We start from the raw sequence: 27,237 nt of genomic DNA on the forward strand, positions 1-27,237 counted from the left end.
GGTTCACAAAAGTGTGTGTGTGTGTGTATGTATATATATATATATATATATATATGCCACGTTTAAAAAGTTACAAGAGCATCAAATTAAAGTTTTCTAATTCTGTAAGGAAAAATGATTCATTAAAAATAACTGTACCACATGGATCTGAATGTGTCAAGAAACAAGAAATGGCAACTGCTGAATTTTTACAAAACAGAAGCGTATGGAGAGTCTGCTACAAACTGAGTTGCAAGTTCTGGGTGGGTGTTTCTCACTGCCAGTTTCTCAGTGAAGGAAAGAAAGTCCTTTGGGGGAACTACCAAGTCCACGGCTGTTCCATTAGTGTTGTTAGATCACACCAGAAACCATGTAAAAAAAAAGAAAAGGAAAGGTCAGCTCTCTTTTAATGATCATTTTACAGCTGGACAGGAGCAGGGTTCAGTCTATGACACTGGGTTTATCTCTTAGGTCACAAACAAGCGTGCTGCGTTGCAAGATGGATAGTGCAGCAAAGCCATCGCACAGGCAGGCCAGAGACACAGACAACTTATTGTCCCTGCGTTTTTCATTTAACGGTGAAAATGTTATCTTGCCAATGTTCAGTCGCAGAGTCAAGCAAGACAGGAGAGTAATTTTTCAGGCAACCCTCTTAAGCTTTCTTCCCAAAGTTCCCTCAGAAAACTATGCAGCTTTGTATTGGGCACAGATGTTAAGCATCAGTAATAAGCATCTTCTTAATAAGAAACAGGCTTATCTGGAGAAAATCCCCAGACCTTTGGCACCTGCAAAGTAGTTATTACTGATTTTTCTTTGAATCCTTCATACCAATATAGAGATTAGACTACTGACCCTCCCACAAAATACACAGAAATCCAGAAGTCTCTAGTACTTTCAGAATCCAAGTGATAATTTTACATCGCATTACTAAAAGATATCTGGAAGATTTGGTCATTGAAGTGCTCCCTCTGCTCATATGGCATCAGTTTTCTCTATTGTGTAGAGGCATCTCTCCCTGTCACATCCATCAACATTTTTGTGCGTGTGTGTGTTCATTAGGCTAATCAGAAAGCATTTTTCCTCTGCTGTTTACCTCAGTTTTCCTCACCTCACGCCTTCTGTGTTTCATTATTCTGTAAACAAAATGGAATTGTACTTTTTGTATGTGTTCATAAAGGGAAGGAAAAGTCTGTATACAGTCCTTTTGTGCAGAGGGAACTTCTTTGCTACCCTGGGTCACCAGCTAACAGAGACCCATCCACGCGGGTTGAAGCAGACACAGAAAACCCTCTCTTTGTGAGAACAGCAGCAGAATGAAGCACAGAGCCTTATCTCACTGCTCCGCCGTTAATCCATTAACTCCCCTTTTTCTTCTATTTTCTTTGAATTTCTAGGTCAAGCTATCAGATGTCATTCTGCTAGCCAAAAGAGTGGATTTACCACAGCTTTCCAGGCCATTGTGTGCTATGAACAAACGACAAAAGCTCACCACACAGAAAGCTGTCTAACGATGGCTGCGAGGGAGAGGCACGGAGGCCTTCAAGTGAACCACAAGATGGTCACCTGCCACCCAGGAGCTTCAGGGCACTGGGTGTCAAACAGGCAGGATGTCACGGGAGGACAAAGTTGGCCTGCTGGTGGCAGAACCCTCAGCAGTTACTGGGACCCAGTCTGGAAGTGCCTCCAGACAGCTGTGAGATGGCAGCGGTGCTTGAGGCTAGGCCGTGACAGAGCTGGGAAAGGGCTCCTACGGTGGGGCTATCAGCCAGACTGCAGGCAATAAAATCAGGACTTTACTTCTTTTTATTCTTCTTTTTATTTTATTTTTTTGAACACACAATAGAATACGCAGCAAGGCACAGGCTGGGTACACTTTCAGGATTTCCTGGTAGCTCCCTCTGCCAGCATTTTATGATCTCTCCATCCCCATCTTCAGGCCACCGCTGACACTCGCCTTTCCTCTGTATTTCTTCAAAGTCTGGCAGGAGCATAAAAGGTGGGAGCGTCCTCATTACCATTCTAGACACAAAGTCGTCTTTTATGTCACCACCTAGACAATATTATCTTTATTTCAACACCTCTGAATACTCTCATTAGGCTGTTTCCTCTCTGGTCTGTGATCTGTTTTCTGCTAGAGCTAAATGTCATAAAAACAGCATTACCAGATAGTCAATCTTTCCCAGCCACCCCTCCAGTCTTCTTTGATGTGGCACACTGGGTTTCTATGAAATCCTCTAGAAACAGATAAGCATTTGGTAGACACAAATCCTGCTGCTACATTTCTTTTTTAAAAAAATCCCAAGCCAGCCACAAGTCTTTTTTTCTCTATGCAATTTCCCACTCTGAATGACAGTTGGGCTCCCACTGATATCTGCCTGAAATGCTAGGGTTGGAGTACCAACAAGGTTATCAAGTACACTTAAAATATTCTGCATTTTAATCCAATTTGTCACACTTCATATCCACTTACTTTAGTTAATGTATGAGCAGCCATATTTACTAACCTGAATTATCGCACTAGACTAAAATGCTGAGACTTTGAGATTTGTGGACAAAGTTGCCACCACATCTCCTTCCTTTCAGGATACCATGCACAGCAAACATCAGTTTCTCACACAAACCCTCTGTCCCTCAGTTAACTGATCTGATTGAGGTAAGTGGCCCCTTTAGATTCATCTTCTCCTGCTGATTAAAGCATCCACACGACACTCGAGTTAAAAAGCACAACAAAACCAGATGTCGTTGTACCAGTCCTACAAATCCTTTTCTAAACATACCAAGGGCACTTCTGCCGGTGCACATAACTAGGCACGCTGCCCCAACAGAGGTGCTCTGATAGCTGAACTATTCAATTACACAAACGCCCAGTGACCTGTCTCTTTCAGGTTCTCACTCTAATTTGAAATTCCAGTATGACTGGAAATTGGTTTGGGGTCTGAATTGTGAGATGCAAAACAAGCTGTTGGAGCTTTGCTAGCAGAAGTGCCTCAACCTCTTGCCTGCACATCTGCACACATTTACTTAGACAAAAGTCATACAGAAGGTTACTGGTCAGCTGCACCTTTGTTTCATTACAACCAAGCCTATTAGATGATGGTAACATGCCACCTCCCCCCTATATTATCTGTTAAAATTGGAAGGAGAGAAAAATCACACAAGCAAACAATAAGTCTTTAAAATCAGTTGAATTTTGAGTGGTGTATTGACACTAGCATCGCTTTCCTTCTCCATCAATAATAAACAGACTGAGCTGCTTTCAGACATTCCCTTCTTCACAAGGAAAACGCATGAGCTCATCATTGGGGCTTCCCCTTTGTTGAAGAGATTGAGAAGTTGTAGCTATTCTGGTGCAAGCCAGTTAAATGCTTTAAAACAGACGGCTGTTCTCTTGTCATGCCACTGCTGCTCGCATTATCCCAACTCAAGCATTATTTCTGTGTAACTACACTGAATAATCCATGAGACAATCCCTACAGGTAGGTATCTTACCAGGATGCAGCGTGTCAAAGATTTTCCTCTCCATGAATGCAACTCCCAAGAACCTGACAGCCTGGTCCTGACTGCCCAGCTGCCCCTTCTCCTCTTCTGGCCAGTGCAGAAGTTTAACTAATGGCATGGTGGAGCCCTGCATATAACCTCTTTAATATCCAGTGCACATATTCAAGGCAGGAATTTCCAAAGACTTGGAACCAAACAAATATGTGGTAGCATGACGGGATGAAAAGACAGGTGGCAGACAATTTATCTTGGTCATCTCAAAGAGAATAGAAAATTTTTTATTTTTATTTTTTTTTTACCATCCACCATGCTGCTCTATTTTAGGCTATTTTAAAGAGTTCTGAGGTATTTTATTGCTACTATTTTCCATATGGCATATAAAACCAGGTCAACTTAATAATCCAGGTCCAACTGTGCATGCCTTGGAAGCAAAGGGAAATTGTAATTGCTGTATTTTAAAAGCTGTAACATCACTAAAATAGTTCTTAAACATATATAAATGGTGTTTTATTAAATTCCCAGATATCCTGGCACTTTTCGGGATTAGAAACAAATGTGTACATTCTGGCATCATTATTTTTTCCAGTAAAAGTGCCTTTCTGTGTTCCTTACAATTCTCCAAGTTGCATAAAGCAGGCAAAGTTCCTACTTGAACCAGAAGTGCGCAACGCATGCTTACAGCCTGCAGCCCCAGCCCTACACAGTTGTAACCACTTGAGCAAATACTCGTGCCTCTGAAGAATCACATTCACTTCATTACTACTCTCTCCATGTCACCGTTTCTGCATATAATGAATTAAATTACAAGATCAGAGTCACCAACAGAAAAAATCTATAAAGATTCTAAACCATAACAATAGTGGAATGAGCAGAAATAGACAAGATTAAAGGAGTGTAAAAGGTACTATCCAAGGGATCTAAAGTTTGTACAAAAATGCAGATGCCTGAGAAGCACGATGTGACAAGGTAACTAGATTACAGTATGCACATACATTTCTACATAAAAAAAAAAGAAACGGGATTGTAGATGAAGCACTAATATTGATATGGCCAGACTTTTAAGCATGAAAATGTGGCATTCTCAGGCTTTTCTTTACATTGCATTTCTGAATGCAATATAAAGTGATAGAAGACTCCATATATAACACCAAGGTCCATCATTGGGCCCTTTTGCTACTGAACTATAAAGCCTTCAAATCAAAAGCACGCCTTGCCTGTTTTGTTTTGTTTTTCACAAAGCAGTTTTCATGTAGAGTTCATGCATTAAATCAGGTAAAAGGTCTTCAAGGAATCATTCTATAAGTACCACGCCAGACTTTATCAGAGGATGCACAATCACTTCTTAACAAGGAGTACTATATGATAAATTTAATCTCCTTACTCAAGGAATCCCATTGATACTACATCGCTCTGAAAACAGACTGTCTTCAGGGACCAAGGAGACATATTATTCACCCCTTTTGTACTCAGAGATGTCCCCTTGAGATTTCCCAGAAATATTTACCTTTGGGTGGAGAAGAAGCCCAAGAATTTAATGCCTAGTCTGACAATGTGAGCAAAATTAAGTCACTGAAAGCAGGTTCTCAGAAACTGAGAACACTTATGTCCTAAAGGAACTGACACCACATATGAACGTGAAATATGCATGTGTAAAGAAGCATAGAATAGGAAGGCAAAAATACGTGCTGTTCCTCCTTTTCACGAGTAGGAATCTGTTTTCAGTTCCATCTGGGTGAAATTTCCTCTGTGCCATGCATTAGAGATCTTTACTCTGGAAAAGGAACAAGACACTGCTGGCCCCAGAAGGGAGGCTGTGACACGTAACACAAGTGTTACACGTATATGCACAAACACTAAGACAATACAGCCAACTGTGCATTTAAACACAAGACATAAAAACAAACCTATTCTGGATTCATTGCGCACTTCCTTTCTTTTCTTTGAGAACAGACCTTCAGCTTCACAGTGGAAACCTGACATATGAAATTGGAGTGTAGGTTGGAAGCAAGAGGATGACTTCAATATGATGGAAAAGTACTCATTTCGTTTTCTTGTTAAGTCTAAAATGAGACAGGCTAATTATACGTGGGGAACGTGTCCTACCCCACAAGACAATGAGTATTAAGGGGCTTATCAAAAAGAATGTGTCAGAAACAGATTTTTCCCATGGTTACGTTGAAGTTGCACATGGAAAAACAACTGTGTTTCAATCTTAAATGACACCAAAAAGCCAATAACTCTTCAAAAGTAATTTTCCCTTGACAAATCATTTGAAGAGCCCATAAAGATAAGTAAATACCCAAAAAACAGCCTTCTTCTACACAATCAGGTTCACCAACAAGCCAAAATGATATGGTCACTTCGTAGAGAGACACAGTGCTTTTCTAGAGTCTGCTTTCTGGATCTCTTTTGTGAAATCTCAAAGGAGTTTTGCTTGTTTGGCATGGGCAGTGGCAGATGGGCAATGCAACAGAATGCTTTCCTCAGTGCTTCAGAGGAAAATGCTCCCAAACTCCAGCTGTCACATAATCCCTGTGATCTATTGAAGGGAAGAGACACAACTGGGCTCCCACAGACCCTGCAATTTTCAGAAATAGCCAAGCCCCTTGGAAATTCCTGCCTATGGATTCATGTTTGTCCCTGCCTAAACTTCTCACTGTAAATTGCAGAAGATCTTAACCACAGCTGCCAAAGTCAGGTGCTGGAAGCTGAACTCCAAACTGTAGACTTGGACACAGGAAGTGATCCATTCCTCATAAGATTGGAATAGATCCCACTAAGACTTCTATAAAAAACAGATGTCTTATGCTCCTGAAAACTTCAGGTTAGGTATCAGTGAAGCAACAATAACTTATGACCAACTAGCAGAGGAGAAATTAGACTACTGTGCTTTCTGTAGAAAATAATCAAAGAGGTATAGTGAAATTAGAGCAGTTTTATGCACAAAATGCATGTTAAAATTTAAAAGTAGCATTATTGCTTCATAGGAAGATTACAGCCAATAAAAAACACCAGCTTTCTGAACAGCAACATAGCTGTTATCCTCTGATGCCTAACAGAGAAAACTGGACAATCTGCAAGGAGGACCAACTGATGCTAATGAAACTGTTTCAGTCCTTGTACTTGCTGTGTTAGTGCTTTAATTGCACCTGCTTAGCAAGTTCTTTCTATCATTTGTCTTGCATGCAGTTATCACGTCTCAGAAGAGAGCAGCATCTCCTCTACTCCTCCACACTCCGTTGTGGTTTAACCCCAGGAGGCAGCTCAGCATCACACAGCTGCTCGCTCACTCTCCCCAGGTGCCATCAGAGGTGTGCACGGATGAAATTTCTCTAACAACTTCAGGGTTCCACAAATCACCAAAGCAGAGATTTTTAGAGGAAGAGTCGAATACTCAAACACTATCGGAAGTCAATGCAATTGGGAAGCTAGCATCTTCAGGCTCTCCTGAAAAACTTATGCCTAGATAAAAGGTAAAAACAGCAAACTGCTTTCTCTCAGTGTACTCAATATCGCTACCAGAGCTGACATATTGCCTATCGTACAGTTCCGTGCAAAGCATCACAAGTTATGCTGCATGGCAAAAGGATCATTAGGAACAGAATTGTTAACTAACATCAGCAAATATCTGCAGAAATGGAGGCCTAGCATGCAATAATGGAGGTGAAGCCCTTTTTTAAACAACTTGGTATTTACATATCTTCATTAATAGTAAAATGCATTAATGAGTAAGAGCCAGTGCAGCAGGAAACCTCTCAGGGGATCAATTAAGATAGACTTACTTGAAATAACGCTGTTTAAAACGAAACATGCAATGTAATGCAGGGCAATGGAAATTCTCTGTTTAAAGAAATGGTTGCTTCTCAAACCACGTTCTGATGAGCTTTCTTCACTTGTTTCAGACACAAATTCTAAGAGAAATGGAAGGCCTGCACTGCAGTTTTTCCACTTGTTGCTTATTGTCACATATAACGAAGGAATACATCCACCTCAGAAGATGACCTTACTTCAGCTGGCAAAATACAGAGTTGCAGAGAGGAAGTGTAATGATTATTTTGTCACCCAGTACAGGTTTGCCCAAAATCTGCCTCCCACTAGGTCCAGGTTTACCTCAGAACAGAGACAGTCTTTGCTGAACACAAAAGCACTGCTGGATAAATGGCAGATGCTACTGGCGGTACAGCCTAGAGACCAGTGTGAAGCTGGACAGGATGGAAATGTAATGGCCAAGTCTAAATACCCAACTTGGAAAGGCTTTCTTGAGGAGCATCCCCGTAAGATCCTAAATAAGACATGTTCTCCTGCCAACAAGTATTGTGCAAATAGTCTAATTAGGAAGTGTTCTCTGCTGCCAGAGGCAGTCTGCTTCACAGCTTGGTATTTCTGCCAGACCACTGTGAAGGTGGTGTGCCCCAGCCTTTAAGATGCTTACTGCAGTTTCTCTTGCTGAAATGCTCGACATTCCTCTCCACAGACTCCTCTAGGTGGCATTCGATTTAATCTTCTAATTAATCCACTTTGCAGTAGCATTAATCAAGGGTGGACTCTGCCCTGCTTTTTACAAGACCTTTTGCATTTCCACCCCCCCCCTCCCTAGATTCAATTACCACTACGGCTGGTTGAAACTGCTTCCTCTTCTATTTGAAAAAGACCAATGTTATTTTTCTTGTCATCAGCTACAGTGACTCTGCTTCAAGTAACTAGGATATGCTCACTATGAAACATTCACATTTCCCAAGATGGTAGCTGAAGATGCAAGAGTTCTCAAGGTAGATATCACATGAGTTAGTGTGGAAGCCAAGTTGAAAGAAGACCAAAGAAATAGATGCTCTTCGGTGGCATGCGTCTGCCCTGCTTGAAATTTACCGTTAGTTTCCCATAATGCCTCCTTTTTATAGCATCATTATCACAGAATAATTTACAATCAGCCTCACTAGTTGTATTAAGTCTCTTGCAAGTTTATAAAAAGAACATTGTAGCAAGAAATGCCAATTAAAACCACATTAAAACAGATGCACTCCGTCTGCACTGCTACAAGAAACAACCAGGTTCCTGCCGCCCCAGCCTGCAAAAGAAACAGAGGCAGCACATGCAGCCTCCACAACTTTTTCAGCACCCAAAGATTGACCAAAAGTGGTGACCAAAGAAAGATCCCAAAGGACTCCAAAGAGAACTTCCTAGTGGGCTGAAAGATACAAGGAGAATAGAGGAGGATTGTTAAAAAAGACAGGAGGTTATCTTGAGGACACACACACACAAAAAAAAAAAAAAAAAAGCAGTTGACACAGTTGACATCTGAGCTACTGGAGACTGCAAGAGCCACATGAATTTCTTCGGTTAGGTATACATATTTCATCATTACAAAGGTTGCCATCGGAAAACTTTCTGAGCTCAGAAAGTATACTAACAGGTACACAGGCCCTTCAGATTATCGTAAATAAAATTCCACCAGCACTATGCCAATTTGTACAAAATTAATTTATGTAAATATAACCGAGCCAGGATTGGGATTCGGAGTTGGAGAGTTCAGGTTCACCTCCTTTCATTGTTCCTGAATAAAGCACGAATCCAAAGAAAGCAAGACAGGGGTAGCAAATTGTCTGTAGTAACATTTAACCTCGAGTGGATTTTATTCTCAGAGCAGAAAAGCTAAAGGAGAGTGGAGAAAGGGCTTATGCTGACAATGCCAATGGTCCATTAACTGCAGCTGCTCTGCTGCTGGAATGATCAAACTCAGGTTTAACAGCAGTCGTCTTTTCACTTTACAAGGAAGGCACAGAAGAGGCTTGATCCAGCTTATAAATTTTGAGCTTTTAGTGTAACTGACAAGAAACAACTCATTAATGGAGACCTAAGATCTGAAAGAATTAGTAGTATTACTGACTTACCACATCACCCAAACATAACCTCGAGGTTCCCTAATTGCTCTTGTGTTTCTCTCTCTGCCACTTGTGCAAGAGAATCAGGGATGTTAAGACCACTTTCACGCACTTGATGAAAAAAATACAAACGACGTAAGCTGAAAGCTTTTAAAAGCCCCATAGGCTGATGGAAGAAGAAAAAAAAAGTGAGGTCATTATGCTCCAGTATTCTTCTCAGCTGCCCTCAGTGGGTATCAGTCATCATTACAGCACTCTGAATCATAATGGACTCCAACAGTTTAATAATGATTGCAACACCCTTCCTAATGAGGTTGGTGCTGCCCTCTGATGTGAATATTCATAAAACAGGGCTGGTAATGGGTTCTGTCTTGATTAGCAGGCAGTGGTTCTGTATCAAGTTTGAGAGACATCTTTTGATGCAAAAAAAAATATCAAATTAAATCCTTGTTTCAAGCAGAGTAAATGAATTTGACTTTAGGTGATCAAGAGGGGAAAAACTTCTAATTAGACACGCAAGCAATCATCTTGTTCAGTGTTCTTTCAAAGAAGGGCTATAGGGACGCAGAATCCTAATAAACCTTCCCTCAATCACCTTTTAGATAAATGTTAAGAATGAAAATTAAATGTAATTAAAGTTCACTAATCTGATGTGGTTTCCACTGATAGCCCTTCTGTTGTTTTTTTTTCTTCTTTGTCCTATTATCCTCAGCTCAGACCCTCTTCCCCTTTCCTACCAGCCTCCTCTCTTCCAGCAGGAAGGGCAGGAAGGCAAACTGCTGCCTGGAGCACCAGACCCCAGACGTAAATAAGCCCAAGGCCTGGCACTGGCTCACGCCGCACTGCCCACCACAGCCACTGCTGCAGCTGCTTTTGAATACAGGTGTTGTCATAGCTCTTGGCAGTGCAAAACCTGAAGTACCTCCCAAGTCATTGATGTAATACTAACACTTCTGGGGTTTTTGTTTATTTGGTTGATTGCTTTTTGATTTTCTTTTTTGAGGGGAGAGAGGGGCACTTAGTCCTCTCTTGTTGAACTGTTGACAATTTCACTTCATCAATAGAAAAATAAATGGAATCAGCCTTTAAATATCAGGAAAAACTTCCGTGTGTTAGATCAGCAGAAAGAATTGCTTCTATTTCCACCTAGGTACAGAATGAGGCCATTACGCCCTCTGGGACATCCCTGAATCCTACCGACCCACAGAACTGGGATTTGTGAGGTTGTCCTTATAAGAAAGAAGTTTCCTGGCTAATAAACAAAACTTGCACCAATACTGCTGTTAATCCAGCCAAGCGGAGAGTGACTTATTTGAGCTGAGCTTGTACTTGCTTTTGGAAAGAAAAGAAACCAAACATTTATCCCTCTCCCTTCATGCAAGATGCTCTCTGCACAACAGGAAAAAGAAGGAAAAAATCAGCCTAAATAGAGATTTTTGTTCACCAACAGGAACTGGACTAGATAGGAGCTTTAATATTAACAAATAATAACAGTAATAATAAAGCTTCTGCGCTCCAATGTCAGAGTCAGAGCAGCCAGGAGTCTGCAGTAAGAAAGGGATTTCTAGCCAAGTAATGGGGTGAGGGGAAAAACAAAAGGAAAAACTGGAAGCAGGGGTAAGCTGGTCTCCCAGGCTCAGTATAAAGCCCAACACAGGTGCACAGTGCTTTTAAACCTCTCTGCAAAGGTGATAATGTGAGATATCCCATTGCAAATATAGCTTCAGGCACTGCTGATCTGTACGATGGGGACAAGACTGCCAAAAGCACAGGACAAATAATGTGTGAGAGAGGTTTTTCTCTGCTCTCCTCCATTTACAATCAGTCAGTATTAACTTGGGCAAAATGTATGTCTGCCTTCCCTTCCCAGACGCTCAAAAGTATAATGAAATCATGAATTCATTACTGAACTCAGCTTCTCTGCCCTCCCACCCTAACTTCCCTTCATTAGCGCAGGCCATTCCCTTCCTTTTACTCTCCAGTGCTTCGGAGCAAGAGAAAACGCTGTTTATGGGAGCGCCGCTTTCTCCTCCTGGCCAGTGACATTTTAAAACCCCCAGCACGTAGGTGCTCAATTGCAAGAGCACTCGGTATCTCAGCGAGCAGCTGCTGTGTCACTGCCAGCCCTCTCCTGCAGCAGACCTGTCACCAGCCGCCACAGCTCGGTGCCAAGCCCACGGACCACTGGGGGCCAGCAAGCAGATGGCTTATCTCAAAGTCTAATTATCAGTGCTGACTGAAAAGCCCACAGCCAGGATCAGAGTGGGACAGCACTTTGCTGGGTTACTGTTTAGGGGAAGTGGTGCTAAAAGAGGATGGGATAAGGATGGATGACTGCGACTTTGCTGCCAGGCTCGTAGCGCACCCCGAGATGTTGGGGAGCACAGGGCTGAATTCCGCTCCGGGTTCTGCTGACATCTGGCTCGTTGCAAATGATACACCAGGAAACACGAAATGTCTTACAAAAACAGAAACAAAAATCAACGCCTTCCCAGCATCTTCAGGTCTCACAGAAAACGGTGCAGCAAGAATTAACAATACTTCCTTCTCTTTTGTCTGCAGTAAACACTGCATGCTGCACTGAGCCACACAGACCATACTCGATCTGAGCTGACAGCTCAGAACAGTTTCCAACCATACCTTTTTTTTTTTTTTTGAGCTTGCAATGAAAAGAACAATCCCAAATAAGTGAGCTAGCAACCCAATATTAACCACACCTGTTTCATTCATTTTCAGAAAAGAACAACAAAGATAGCCATATTAGAAGGAAAAAATCAGCCCAGCAGTTCAGGGTCTTGTTTTTAAATCTAGGCTGATTTAGAGATAAGCCCGAGCTCAAATTAAGAGAGACAGTGAGACCAGTGCAACGCAGAGCACAGAATGCCAATGCCCCTCTGTCCTTGCCAAACAACCATCTTAATATCCCTGGGCTTGGGCCATCCACGCTGCTCTGTACTCATCCTTGTTTGCCATACTATCTGCTTTTTCAGCAGCAGTAGTTATTCAGTGTTGTCCTAGATGCCACTGACCTCTTATCTCTTCTTTTTGCAAAAATTCTAGGGTTCCTCATTGGGTGCAATATCCAGCACTTATCGGGCTAAGATTCAACCAACTCATTTCAGCTTTGAAAACACAACCAATTTCTTCTTTACCCTTCCAGACAAGTTATCTTTTACGACAAGTTCAATACTACCTTACTAAATATGTCATCCCCGAAATTGTGGCGACAGAAATCATCAGGTCTCTTTCAACTGTGCCAGTTATTCTTCTGTATCTGAAAATACTAGTAGCTGTATTATTCATATTTAGTTCCTATGACAATGAGAAAATCTCCAATGGCAGAACAAAAGTCTTATTGTGGTTGCTTCTACAAAGGGATGAAAAGTCACACAAGCATGGAGAACTACTTTATCTGAAATGGCCTTAGTGAGAGAGCCAGCACTATTCAGATGAAAAAGGGAAGAAAGGAGGACATGTCTGAAAGTCAAGCAAAATATTCTCCAACTCTGCAAATTAACTGTAATACTAATATAGAAGTTAAAAAGGGGCCATGTGTTGTTACATGACAACCACATGGCTAAGGACATCCCAAGGCTTCTTGAAGAGGAGAGCATTCCTACCAACGTCATGAATTAACATTTGTACGAGTTGCCTTCCATAGCCTTGAAGCAACCAACATTTGTTCTGCAGCTCAGCATGTCACCGGCTCTGCATCCCTCCCGCTACCCTGCCTTTTTGTGCCCATGTGTGCAAACAGTCCGTGACAGGCACCTTTTGTCACCCCATTCCATGCAGCCAGGCTTCAGGGAGCACTGAACTACAGCAGGAGATCGCTTACCCCATCCTCCTGGTTAGGGAGATGCAGGTCATTGGAGGCGGGGAAGGAAGGCAGAAGAATTTTCTCCAGCTGGATATCTGCTTATCTACATAAAATGCTTTACGCTGAATAAAAAGAGACCATAAAATGTTCGTGTAACTTGACAAATAGGCTGCTTCTTTCACTGCTCAGTCTATTATAACCCCGTCACGCAGTAACTTGAAGCAACCTAGCAAAAATGTAAATCAGAAGGCAGGCAATGCTCTCCGCCCAGTCACAGGTGATGGAAATGCTATCCAGAGAGAGGTCTGCAGGACGTAGATCTGCAGAGATCTGCTCAAGCCAGCTGAGGGTCTTTAAGCTTGCTACTTTGAGTGTAGGACAGCCAGAGCAGTCAGAGTGGGCTTGTATATATTGTTGCTTGCCGCACGTACAATACAGTGCTGCTGCTTTTATGACTGCAATAAAAAGGTGCCCGGACGTGCCCTTGGAGGTGTTGCCACACTAGGGAATATTTGGTACTTCATTTATTTCTCGAGCAGCAAACAGCAGGGTGAGGACCTGAACTTCTGTAGTCAATGTAAGGCATTAAGTAACACTACATAATATTTGTAGCTCTACCCTTCACTTTTATATTAAGGGTGTCAGTAAAGGAAGAGGAATTGAAATGCTCTCAGTAAAGTCCTCCTAATTAGCATATCACCACAGCCTCTGAGCACCTGCATGGTCTCAGCCTTCCCAGTATTCTTTCAATAATTCCATCATCTGCCACAATTGCATTGAACTACCGCAGCTATGGAAGTAGTCTCTTAAAAAAGAAAGATATTGGAATGCATAGGCACAGGGAAATATAATACATTGGCTGAAGTAGACAACGGGTATGATTCAGCAGGACTATTTCCAACTGTAATCGTTATCAGATGTTCCACAGGCAGATTCAGAAAAGCACATGCAGGAATTAACTAGCCTAAAGGAAACATCAATTATGTCCTAAAGCAAAAGCTTACATTTTTATTTTTTTCAATGAGGACTGAAAACTGGAAGAGGCTAAATATCCACCTTACCCACTGTCTGTCTCTCTTGGTAACATCACCTGGGCACAACTGAAGGGAAGAGCAAGGCAAGCTTATAATGATTGATACTTGCTCTGCATGCTCTCCAAGTTTCTCGCTGTTTACAGCTAAGGCATTTGAACTCTTGAGCCTTGTGCTCAATAGGTCCTAATGGATTTTTCTTCCACAAATCTGTCTCCTCACTTTTTAAACCCATGCAAATTTTGCATCAAAACAACCCGTGGCACTAAGATAACAGTTCAGAGGTGTTCTGAAAAGAAATACTGTCCTTCACTTGTTTTGTGCCTACCAGCTAACCTCACTAATGATCTCCAGTTCTTGTCCCAGAATTAGTCAATAACTTCCCCTTCTCAATACTCACAGTTTAATAAGCCTCTATCCCAGATTTTCTCCAAGTGGTTTCTTTTCCACAGTGCAAAGACTCAGTCCGTAGACACTCCTCAATATGGAAATTGATGTAGACGTTGAATTATGTTTGTCATCTTTCTCTGCATCTTTTCAAGTGTATCCTTTTTTTTTTTTTTTTTTTTTTTTTTTTTTCCCTAAGGGGGAAGAGTGATGATAGGAGGAAAACAAAGGAACGCAAACCACACAAAATATTAGGATGAGGATGCCCCATTAATTTATTCTGCACCACAAAGATGTTTTGGTTTATTCTCTCTTCCTCTACTAACAATCACTAACATTCCTAACACATATTTTATGTTTTGGAGCCTATTTATTGGTAATTTTGAATGCTATTTATATTCATAAAAACCAGAAAGCCTTGTTTCAAATCTTATTAGAACGCCCTGAGACTCAGCAAACTTCCTTCTGCCCAGTTCTTCCTACATGTAAGTTCAATTTTGACGGCTGTAAGTTCAGCCAGGATTTTCTTCCATTTCACCAGTGAGTCCAACATACTGCCTTGAATTCAAAGAACACCTAAGAACAAACCACTAGCATTTACTCTTCTTCTCCCTCAAAAATCTTGTCCTAAAGCTCTCTGGGGGAGAAGGAAGGAACCTGGATCGACCTGCCTGCCTATCTTATCTCCAAAGCCTGACACACTCTGGAAAGGTATGACTGCACACGCTGGGTGTTGAATGATGGTAATTAGCTACACGTAAGTAAGTAGCTACAAGTAAGTCCATTCACAAGTTATACAGGCTAGTTGTGGCCTTCAGAGAACATCCTAATGGAAGGGACATCTCTGTTCCAGTGCTGTCTACCTTTCTCAGGCTGTGTACCAAGTTCATGAACTAGCCAGTGCCGCACAGCCAGGACATCGTAGGCTCACTCTGCTAAAACCATGGCTGTTCCTACAGATGTCTCCATAAGTCCTCAGGACGTAGTAAAAGAGCTACTACAGAGATCTCATCTCAAATGTTCAGTAATCACCGTTCTCAACACTGTCAACAGCAGACACCAGTTTTAGCTCTTCAGTTCATCTGACACTCCTTCATAACCATCCCAGCCATCTATTCACCTCCACAGAGCTCCACTGGAAGCAATACTATGAAGTGTTTAATCTCATCTGATTTTTCTACCCCCATACTTTCAGGCTAAAACTGTGCTGCAACACAACATCTGCCACTAAGCTCTCCTTGCTACTTCACCCCAGTGACTGCCCACCTTTTACTGCTGGAAAGAACAAGCGCTGCTCATGCTGCTCTGACTCACAACGCAGCAGCAGAGAATCATGCTCTGAACCCTCACCTTATTGATCTTCTGTTTTCACCTGTGAAAAACTCAGCTATTTGGAGGTTTAGCCCACGCAAGTCTAAACTTTCTAAAAGTCTAAACGCAATTTTCTCCTAGTCTCTTTCAGAGGTTTCTAGGCGTGCAGAGAGACCTAAAGTCTCCTGAAGGAGGGCTCTGGTCCTAAGATTAGCAACAACACTGTTGCAACAAAGCCAGAGCATTACATTAAGGTAGACAAGACTTCGTTATGGATGTACCTATGCAGAATTCCAGAATCTCTTAACATAAAAGTACAGATAAAATCTTGACAGAGAAGCATGGAGGAAAGACAAACATTCATCCCTCCTTCCCTCATCCTACTATTATCTGAAGCCTTAAAGCATCTCACACCCATATGCACCATCATACTCAGAATAATGCCGTTGTACAACATACTATATCCCATCACATTCCTGGGATGAAAGCTGTCTAATACAAATATTTCATGGTACCTTCTTGATTGCTTCACACTTGGTCTGCTGCGTAACATGGCAGAGAGATAGAAGTAATACTGCTGTATAAATTTCCAAGTATGAAAAGTAGAATATCCACATTCTACCTGCTTACACAAATATAAATTAGTATAATCACTGAATTAATATAAATTAAACATTTTTGCAACAGCATCAGACATGGATGTCTACCATTTGACCTTTCTTACCTTCTCCCTTTGGCTTCCTCCATATCGTAAAATTAGTTTCACAAAGAGAAATTAAAATTAAAAAAATCCATTGAAAGTAAGAACATCATGTCTACATTTTTACTGCTAGGAGTTATTTCTCCTAGCTTAGTCCTTCACGTCAACTCACTTCTGGCTTCTCCTGACAGTAGCTAGTAGTGTCAGAAGCATCGGCACTTTAATCACTGGATGGGTGGTAGTCAGTTACTCTCTTTTTCCAGTGCCAGAAAATGATCTTACACCTCTCTTCTCACATATAATAGATAATTATATGGTAAAACACCCACATATTTCAAATTTATTTAGAGAAGGAAAGAAAGAGGGTTGCATTGACTGGGTTTGAATACAACTGTTGCTTTGAACACTGATTAAAACTTACGGTTCCCCAAGCACACCACCAATTACCAAGAACATCTAAGCATATTAAGCACGTATGAAATACAGTAATGTATTTTACATTGTTTTCAATGCATCCGCTTCTTTCTTAGCATGCATAATACAATGGAGAACATACCTGTGCTACCTAAAATTCCTGCCTGCCATAGCAAGTCAGATGCCATGTTCAGTTACTGTAACTGCACGTTCCTCTCCATCCCCCAGCAATGATAAAGTGGTCTCCTGTTTTGTCACTACCCATCAGAGCCCAGAGGTATCCTACAGCTTTAGGGGAGTATCCTTAGTTTTCAGATATGAACCACTGAAAACTGCCTTTCATAAAACTTAGTGCGTTTGAGAAAAAATGTAGGTCACTTGGTAAACTGGAATCCAGTCTTTACTGGCCGGTGCCATAGCAGCTGGGATATGGAAACAAGCATCATTTCTTTCAGTGAAGTACAAGAAATAAGAAAATTACCTGAATACTTACATAGCATGTCAATAATAGCCAGCGTTTACAAGTAGATGAACTATTTATTTGCTTAGAGGGAAAAAAAAGGCTGCAGTGCCTACTGGAATTTGGGTACCAGAGCTTTGGTACCCAAAGTTCCTACAGGAAAAAAAGTGCCAGTCTCTCTGGCAGTGCTAGGACATTCAAAACTGAACTCCTTTTACAAGAGGAGCTACTCTGTGCATCTGGATTTGGATGAAAACGCACATTTTGAAATTAGATGGAACCATGCCTAACTAAGAATTAAAGTCTTGTTCTGCAGAGACAATGCCTACAAAGCCTGTATACGTAACGCACATTCGCTAGGGGAAACCAACCCCAATTGGTGCTAAGTTAATTAATTGCTTGGTGTTAACAGATGGTTCATATCTGAGCTGCAGTTTTCCAAATTCCTGCTCTTGTGCTGTTGAGCAGTTTGGACAAAGCAAGTGAGACCAGAGGAGCTAAGTGTTACACTCACGTTGGGTCCAGCCATCATCACAATATTTTATCTGTTCTGCAACTTTCCTACACAGAACTTCTGGGGAATCAAACTTCCAGAGTTCATGAGACAATGGGAGGTAAGACTTAATCCTAAAAAAATACGTTAAGAAAATTGGTTTTCTATGACCTATAGCCACAGTATTCTGGGGGACTTCAGGCTATAGGGTAGATACAGCAACTAAGAAATGAATCAAAACCCTAGTTCTTCTGACTAAATTATTTTTTTCCCTGCTTCTCCAAGATGTTTCCCTAGGCAAGTGTCTTCATTTCTTTTTAGTGTGGACTGAAAAATGTCAGCAGAGAAAACCATAAACATGCCTCTTCTGTTCTGTCTCAAGTTTTGAATAAAGCTACAGATCCGATTCTTTACTGCAGATTATCAAAGTTGTTGTGGGGATTTTTTTTATTTTTTATTTTTTTAAATGATGCTACCCAACTGTGAAGGGAATAAAAGAGAGAAAAAAAATCACAGCCATGGGAAGGCAGAGCACATCAGCCAGCTGGTCCTCAACATGGTGAGCAAGAAAATCCTGTGGGGTTCTCTCTTCCTCACCTCATCTGGTTTATTAAACCCCAGAGACAACAGATTTCACTCAGCCAAGGACACGAGTTACAGGAGGGGGAAGACCCTAAAGTGCAAAGCAGATTAATTTTTGGTTTTGCTATGACAAGCTGTTGGGGGAGGGCTGCTGAGGAGGGCTACACAAATGCAGGGTGACTCACAAGCTCATTGTTCCGATTCCCCAGGGATAAACAAACTTCTCTCTGATGAAATCAGAATGCACAGCAAATTTACATGACTGATGACTAGGTAAGAGAGCCCATAAACTGATATAACTTACTTATTCTTTATATGCCTCCCTTATATTAAAAAAAAAACCTGAAGGTTTCCATTTTTTAATGTGTAATATGAAGTGTGATTATTAAAAACATTTTTCTACCAGTGAGTTCCTCAAAAATTATTCTAATAATCACAGCTGCTTAAATTGACTTTAACACTGTGATTCATCACCTTAATTACAGAGACTTCCTGAGTTTCCTGGCTGTAGGATTCCTAACCATCCCACTGAAAACGCACAATAGGTCTTCCATAACCATTTCATAGAATACCCTGAGCTGGAAGGGGCCCACAAGGATCACTGAGTCCAACTCCTGGCTCCACACAGGACCACCCAAAAATCAGACCACATGTTTGAGAGCGTTGTCCAAGCGTTCCTTGAATTTCAGCAGGCTCAGTGCCATGACCACTGCCCTGGGGAGCCTGTCCCAGTGCCCGACCACCCTCTCGGTGAAGAACCTTTTCCTAACGCCAGCCTGACCCTCCCCTGTCATAGCTTCTTGCTGTTACAACTACAGCTCAGCAAATGATGAAGATGCTTCCAATATTCGACCAGTCTTAAACAAATGACTAAATCTAGGACAGACTCTCCAAAATATAAAAGCTTACATGACCAACTGTTCAAGAGCTTTATTTCCCCGGTTGGGAATGGCTGCACTTTAACACCATCTTAAAGAAAAGCAAACCTTAAAGGTCTCCAACTTGAGCAAGGAGAAGAGACACAGCTCAGCTAACCTTTGGGCTTTGCAACACCACTGGCCATGCTTACGGAGAAGAGAGGAAATGAGGTTCTTTTTCCAGTGGGAAACTGAGCCTGCATAGGTGGCAGCACAATGCCACTTGGAAAACAAAACAGAAAGGGCATGTTAAGGGAAGAAAGACGAGAATCACCTCTGAAGGGGGAGGGAGTGCAAAGCAGCACAAAGGCGGCATTGAGGTGAGAACAGAGCTCTGTAGATGATTTCTTCTTACGTGGCAGGATGACATACCAGCTAGGTAAATGACTGGTGTTTTTCTAACAGTCTCGTAGGTTTCTAACATCACTCATTGCTTTCTTATTAACGTGGCATTTCCTTTATTGTTTTGGTCCCTTTCAGCCAAGTAGCTCTGCGCCTATGAAGTCTATGCCTCTGACCTGAACATTGGGAGGTTAAAAGGTTTGTTCACAGAGCGTTCTGTAATTACTACAGACAATTCACTGTCGTCCAGTGGCTTCCAACTCCCCATTACATCTATTTTTAAACAGCTATCAAATCCCGTACAATACAGCAGCTCCGTGGATACACGGGTGTTTTTCTATACAGAAAGAACACAGCAGACTTCAGAGCAGCAAATAGATACTTAGTTACATGTGCGACGCTAACAACATCTTTGCCCTAATCCTATCACCCAGTATGCTTTCAGAGATTGTTTCACACAATATATTACAGTTAACTAATTTGTTTATCAGAATCGTACAAGAGCAAATGGCACTACAAACTATTTCCCCATATCAACATTTTTTTCTGTCCCAAGCAGGCCAACAAGCCATTAATCTAGCATATTTTCATTATAAGTAAACAGCTGTATGACATGAGCTTTAAATTAAACCCAAACGTTTGAGCCCGTATATAGCAGCATTTCGTCAAAATGATAATCAGTCATCAATATTGTATGTTATGCTATGCCAGTGGACCACATTACTGTATATCCATACCTTTCATCATTTATTTTTCAAATGAATTATTAGTTCTGAAAGTCCTACTGTGGTCTACAAATACATCTTCCCTAGTCTGCTGTACTGGATAATCTTCCCTGATTGCCATTTTGTATTATCTCTATTTAAGCTGTGTATAGATGCAAGTGCTTTTGCAGACTCGTTTTCTTTTTCTTTTCTTTTTTTTTTTTTTTTTTAAAGCATTGAACACAACAAAGTCCAAAAAAGGCTAATTTAAAGAAAGGGTTTGTTCTTTGTTTCTTTTTATGTGTCAACATAATGGTCAGAGGATTTAGATGTTAAATGGCATGCATTATAAGTAGGCTGAAAACCCGCTCCAATAACAGTGCAAAAAGTGTATACGGGTTTGATGTTTCTTCCTAATCCCTTATGTAGTTTCCATTACAGGAACAGAAAGGAATAATAATAAAAAAAAAAGCTAATGCTGAGAGGTAAGTCAGAACAGCAAAGAAATTGCAAATCTTGTTCCTACCATACCTAGTTGTTCCTAATATTTACCTGAAATATATACATGCATATATGTTTTACTGATGCTACATCACAAAACATGAATGGAGGAATTAGAAGTAGATTTTTAAATTAGAAAATCTCCTCTTTCAGTGGAAAATGCAAGCCATTAGATGAACACATTAACAGTTGTTTTCGCTGCTAAAAACAGATAAGGCTTTTGCTTCAGGGAACTAATGCAAAGGAACTTCCTTGAACTAGAACTCTGAATGCAGGCACTTCTCTTGCAAGATAAAGCAGTCAGGCTCAACCTCAGAAAAAAGTTAAAGTGCTGACTTTGCTCAAATGCCTGTGTCGCAAGATGGAAGATCTTTCTCCCTGGTCACGTGGAGGTAATTCAGTTTCTTTAGTTACCTTAAAATAAATTGGACTTCTCTTGATCACATTTAAATTAGACATTGAAACCAATATCTTATTATTTTGTGATAGCGTCTGCAAGTAATCTCTCCTTCCCAGAACAAATTACTGTCCTCTTACTAAAATCTCTTACAGATATTTGAAAGATATTTCTGCACCAGCTTGCTATTATCTAACAAGAAAGCTAAAGAACCGATACAGTCACTCACACTTCCTTTCTTCCTCCTCCCATTCTTATTTTCCCTTCAGATAAGTCACTCTCAGAGTCCTCTGCTACTCCTTCTCCTAATCCAGGCCCATAATGTTAGCTTCAAGCTACCTATCCCCTTGTTTCTAGTTTTCCCTACAGAACCTCAAGCTCTGACTCTTTCATTGCTCCTTACAGCATTGCACCATTCCCTTGCTGGCTCTTACTTTAAGCTCTCAGCTGCTTGTCACTTTACACTTTTAGCTTCCACTTCCTCAGCCCCACCTTTGTCTGACAGCATTTATGGGACATCCACTTCACTGAAAATGTAGTGAAACCTCTCTACGGCCAGTTCCTAGAACCTAATGCTACATCTCAGCCGTTGGTTGCACCAGTCAAAACGCACCTAAAGAGCTAAATTAAGGGATAATTGAGTAAGTCTACAGTTTTCTTCAATTATGGTAGAATTTACAGGAACGTACACAGGTGAAAGGCAAGGCAGTACCTGATCATTTCTGGCCAGAGAAGGCCAGTTTGATAGCAAGTCTTAAGATGCTGTGGAGGTGACAGGAGGACAGAGTCCCAGGGACAACTGAGGATTTCCTTAAGGGTAGCCACACCGCATTGATCAACACCACATTTTATTCGGGAGGTCTTTTTGCAAAGAGTTCTGATTTTGTGGATAATCTCCTTTGCGCCATATGGGGGCCTGGCTGGGCATACACCGTCTGGGCAGATTAAAAGCATCTGAAAGCAACTGGGTAAATGTGCACTCAAATACAATCACGGAATGAGATACTGAAAGTAACAGGTTTATTGTTTGTCTTATATGCATAAATATTAAAAATGTTTGACCTACTTGTGAATGGACATGTTATGCCCTTGTAGGAAAAACCATCTAATTTTAATTTTACTTAATCCAAATATTTATAGTTTCTTTTAGTCTCACACGGTAATGACAATTTTCTGTAAATTGCAGACAGAGCATTTGACTCCCTGTTCAGCGAGGATAACTGGAGAAGAGATGCATTAGGAAAGGCAGGCATTTTACAGGAGGGAGATGCGTAGAGCTTGCTTTGCTATCAAGACTATTATTTAAAAGTGAATTTCTTAAGAGTGTGGCTATTCCTACAAGGCAAAGGAAACTGGTTTGTAGCTGAGCTCTTAATGATTGCTTCTCTTTCATTAGCTGTGGGTAGGAAGAGTAAGTAAAGGACTGCAAACATGTATTCATGATTCTCATTAGCAAAAATGGCACTGTGCAAATCAATTTCCATGGATCCTGCTAGGATGGGCTTTCTAATTAGTCCATCATTAGACAGCTAACTTTTCACCACTTCTTAGACATCAAATAGTCCATCACCCCAACACATCACCCGAGCTAACAAGGAGAATTTTAATGAAAGCAAGTCAAATTGGCTGCTACCACAGAAAGCCCACAATAGGCTTTGTTATTAATCTTTCCCTATGCTCATTTCTATTCTGTATTCTAGTTTCCGTTCTCATAAACCTTTTCATTTGCACCAATAATTTTTTAACCTCTTTTTACTAAAGAACAGAGCAGCTGCAACATGGAGAAAAAAAAAAAAAACTCAGATAAAACCAAAATAAGGTACAAGCTGAGATTGCTACTGGGTATTTTAGAGCTTTCCATCTTATGATGCTGAAGAGAAATGTCAGCTTGCTGCTTGTGGTTTTAAATGGAAGCAGCCCGTGAAAAGCATTTGGCTGATTGGCTCAGCAGTGTGGTTTAGATGAGCTTCCAGCATGGTCATCCTGCTTTACCCGGTGCAGATGCTCCATTCCAAATGGCGGGGTTCAGGCTTGAAACACCTATCAGCAGGCACAAAAAGGGAAACTCCCTTAAGTTTAAAAGTTATTTGACAAACGCGTGCACAAAGGAATGAGACAAAGATGAAAAATCCCTCTCAAAAACTGAGCAGCCATTTCTGTATTTGAGTAGCAACACCAATATTTTCTATTCTTTTTTTAGTTGAGGGAAAAATATTTAAAAGAATAAATTCTACACGGACATGTCCCTATTTAAAATAGCTGCTCCTGCCTCAAGGAAAATCTGCTGCCCTACTGTTCAGGCACAATCCTGCTCATTCCAATTTTCTGTTTCTCTATCATATTTTGCCTCCCTTTCTTCTTCATTACGAGGGACATTTACATGAAACAGCGTTTTTGCTTTTAAGAGTTCATCTGTTCCTGCTGCTTATCCCCCCACCTGAAGTCATAATCCTCCGTTTGTGACGACATAATAATTTCCACTGCGACCAATTGTGATGCCACAAACAGAGGATTATGACTTTAGGTGGGAAATAAACAGCAGGAACAGATGAACAGTTAAGAAACAAAGATCCTGTTTTCATGCAAATGTCTTTTGTCATCAAGAACAAGGTTAGAGAAATGCAGAAAATATATGATAAGAGCAAGCAAGCAGAATGGGTACTAAAGAGAAACTCTCAGTATTTTCCAGGAGGCATTCAGCTGCTCCTTCAAATTAACTTCCTACATAACTAGGAATTTTAAATGTCTCTGAAACGTAGGTAACTTTGTGTTTGATTGAATTTCCAGCATAATGTGATCTGAATTATTGACACGTTCTCCCCAGCAGGGCTCGTGCACTTTGCCATGGGGGTTTATGAATGGATTTTTAAAAAAGGGGGTGGTGGTGGTGGGGAATCAGAAATCAGACCAAGAGGGGTTCCTGATGTCAAAGCTCAGCTGGGCTGAAAATGTTCCTCCCCTCCTTCTTCCAAACAAACAAATCTCCAATTTCAGAAGTATCACTAGCTGAATTAATATTCAGGTAATTCAAAGAACAGAAGCAGCAGCAGCAATTTGGTTTTTAATTTAGTTTGGATCAATTTTGAGACTGTTGCAGTTATAATTAGAGAGCTGCAATAAATAGTTAAGCTCCCTCTAAATTTATTCAGAGCACAGGCTATAGGATACAGTCCAAAAGGACACACCTAAACAAAACAGGGCAAATTTTTGCTGTGCTTAGTGAATGAATAGAAAAAATGAATCAGTGGAGAAGAAAAACATCTGATCCTATATTTCATCATGGAATAAAACCAACTCCTAGGCAAAAGAATTTTAAAAAATCCCCAATTTTCAGAATACAGACCTTTTGCTTCAAAATGACACATTTAGAAATAAACATTCAAAATACAAGCTCAAAAACATTTTTGGGGTCAAGTGATATGGTTTAGGTTAATTCAATTTGTTCTCAGCTCAGTCACTGAACTTAACACGTGGATACTCCTGGTGTCTACAATACGGAGCTCAGTGAACTTAAAGCTCACACGGCAGAGCTTTGGGGGTAAGTTATTTGGTCCAAACGAGCTCTGCCAACTTGGTGCAGAATTGATGTGCTCCTAAGACCCAACGGTGGTGACCAGCACCACTCTCCTATTCCCAGACCTCCCCCCAGTAAAACTTCCAGAAACAGTGAGGGGGGTACGTGTGTATGGCATTTATTTAGTAAGGCTCACTGGGAATTGATCTCCCAGCTGGGACTTCTGACCTCAGTTTGCTAACAGCACCTGTAGACTCATCTTTAGAAGGCCACCTCACATCCTGAAACAGATTGAAGCAGCTAAATACTAACACGATTTCTCCTTTGTTCTTTAATTTTTACTTTAGAAGATGCAGAGACTTTGGCTCAGATCCATTCAGACAAGTCTTAAGCAGTTCGCTGAAGCCTGGGATTAAAGGCCCAATTTTCCTAATCTTCCTACAACCACAAGACCTCCAGAAGATGATTTATCCGTCTCCAGTTCTGAATCACCCGACCAAAATGCCTCACTGGCTGCAGAGGGAACAGAGCTATGACTATGGGAACATCCCATCCCGCTCTCCAGTTCCCCTCCCATTCCCAGGCAATCCACTTCCATCCCATGAAACCGACAGCACGTTGAGCTGCGCAACAGGTGATTTGTGATCTTCCGCCATCAGCAACAAACTTTTAACCTGACACTCACGGTGCTATGTTAAGACAACCATTCAGTGTAGTCTCTGCTGCAAAGCAGGCAAAAAATTGCCCTGCTATTACGTTGTCAGATTTTCTAACCATTTCAAGGTCTCATTTCTGAGACTATTAACTTTAGACAAAATACACCTGTAGCTTCTAATCCAGGGTGCATACACATCTTTGTTTGTTTTAAAAGTAGTATTTTACTGACCTATCTGACATTTAGAAAGAAAAGGATCACAGAAAGAACAGGAAGAAGGAAGGAAAAACAAACGGATTATTTTTAATGTGTGTCTTCTTGAAAACGTGTTTTTTCATACAGCTGTTCCTTTAAGCCAGCAACAGACGTGGGTGAGGCATAGAAATCAACTCTAAAAACTGGTCTGTAATAATTAAAGTACACAAATTGAACATAATTAAGTTATACCAGCTAGGCATGTGCTATGTGTATTTCGATGATGAGGTCGGCAGTAAAAAGCTGTATGGAATGGATGTTAAGGTAATTTCTATACAATTTTCCACTTACACTAAATGTGCCAAGATATTCAGATTGTAAAAGGGTCTGAAGTGCAAGAAGCAAGTTTGTATTTAAAAATTCATTTAATAGATCAAATTAAAAAGTGAAATATGAAAAATTAAAACATCCCTCCACTATTGTCAGTTTGATAAAACGGAAAGAAAGAAGGACAATGAAACAATTTCAGTCTCAAATTTGCTTGCAGTTTTTGATGTGACCCCTAGCCATAACTCTCAAATCACTTCCCTACAAAGGAAAATTACCCATTCTTACGGTCTGTAAAAGTTGCTGTTCTTTCTAAGCATATTTTTCCTTCCAAATCTTGTAAAAGATTGTACTGAGAAATTTGGAACAGGCAGCACCAGGCTAACTTATGTTAGTTTATGTACTTTAAAAGGCATATACCACTTATAAAATGTCTCATCCTTAAAAGCAACTGAAACAGATCTGCAGTCCAACATGTTAAAGGGGGAAAAGAAAGGGCTACAAGATCTTAAGAAGTCATCTAGTCCACCCACAGTTAAGAGTTAATGGTTATGGTATTCCTGAGAAAAATCGAACACATGAGGAAGAAATCCAATAATCAAGACTATGATACCCTAACGTACTGCAACACCTTACAGAGTTTTCTTCCTGCTAGAAATAATTTCGCAACTTGAATCTACCTTACTGTAGTTAGAGCTCTTTACCACTTCTATCCAGAACCTACACAGAGTTCACGTTCCTTTTATTTTTTCAGCAGCCTTTCAAATGTTTTAAGGTTACCCTTAAGATACCGCTCTGCTATCCTCCCTCCTTCAGGCTAATCAGCCCCAGATCTTTGTCCTGCTCCAAACAGCAAGGTTTCCAGGCTGGATCATCCTCACTGCTCTCCTCTACACTCTTCTGCTGCTTGGACCATGCCCAGAGCAGAACACCACACTCCGTCTTCAGGATTATTTCACGCATCTTCTAGTACACACCCTCTGGCATCCTTTTTTCAATTCTAACACATTGACTTAAATGGAAAACAGACTAGGTGCTAAGATCAGACTTTTTTCTACAACACCCCTGCTTAGCCAGTTAATTCTCTACTCTGTTCATGCAAGCTATGCTGTTTATTATTCTGAAGTCTAG

General features: G+C 40.9%; 1 protein-coding gene across 1 annotated transcript in view; it reads right to left on the reverse strand.

The window, feature by feature from the left end:
• The window catches only part of LOC116489632 (transmembrane protein 263-like), a 190,467-nt gene that overhangs the window by 95,655 nt on the left and 67,575 nt on the right, over positions 1-27,237 (reverse strand). The window lies entirely within an intron of this gene.

Source organism: Aythya fuligula, chromosome 5 (assembly GCF_009819795.1).
Source record: "Aythya fuligula isolate bAytFul2 chromosome 5, bAytFul2.pri, whole genome shotgun sequence".
Classification (NCBI taxonomy): Eukaryota; Metazoa; Chordata; class Aves; order Anseriformes; family Anatidae; genus Aythya; species Aythya fuligula.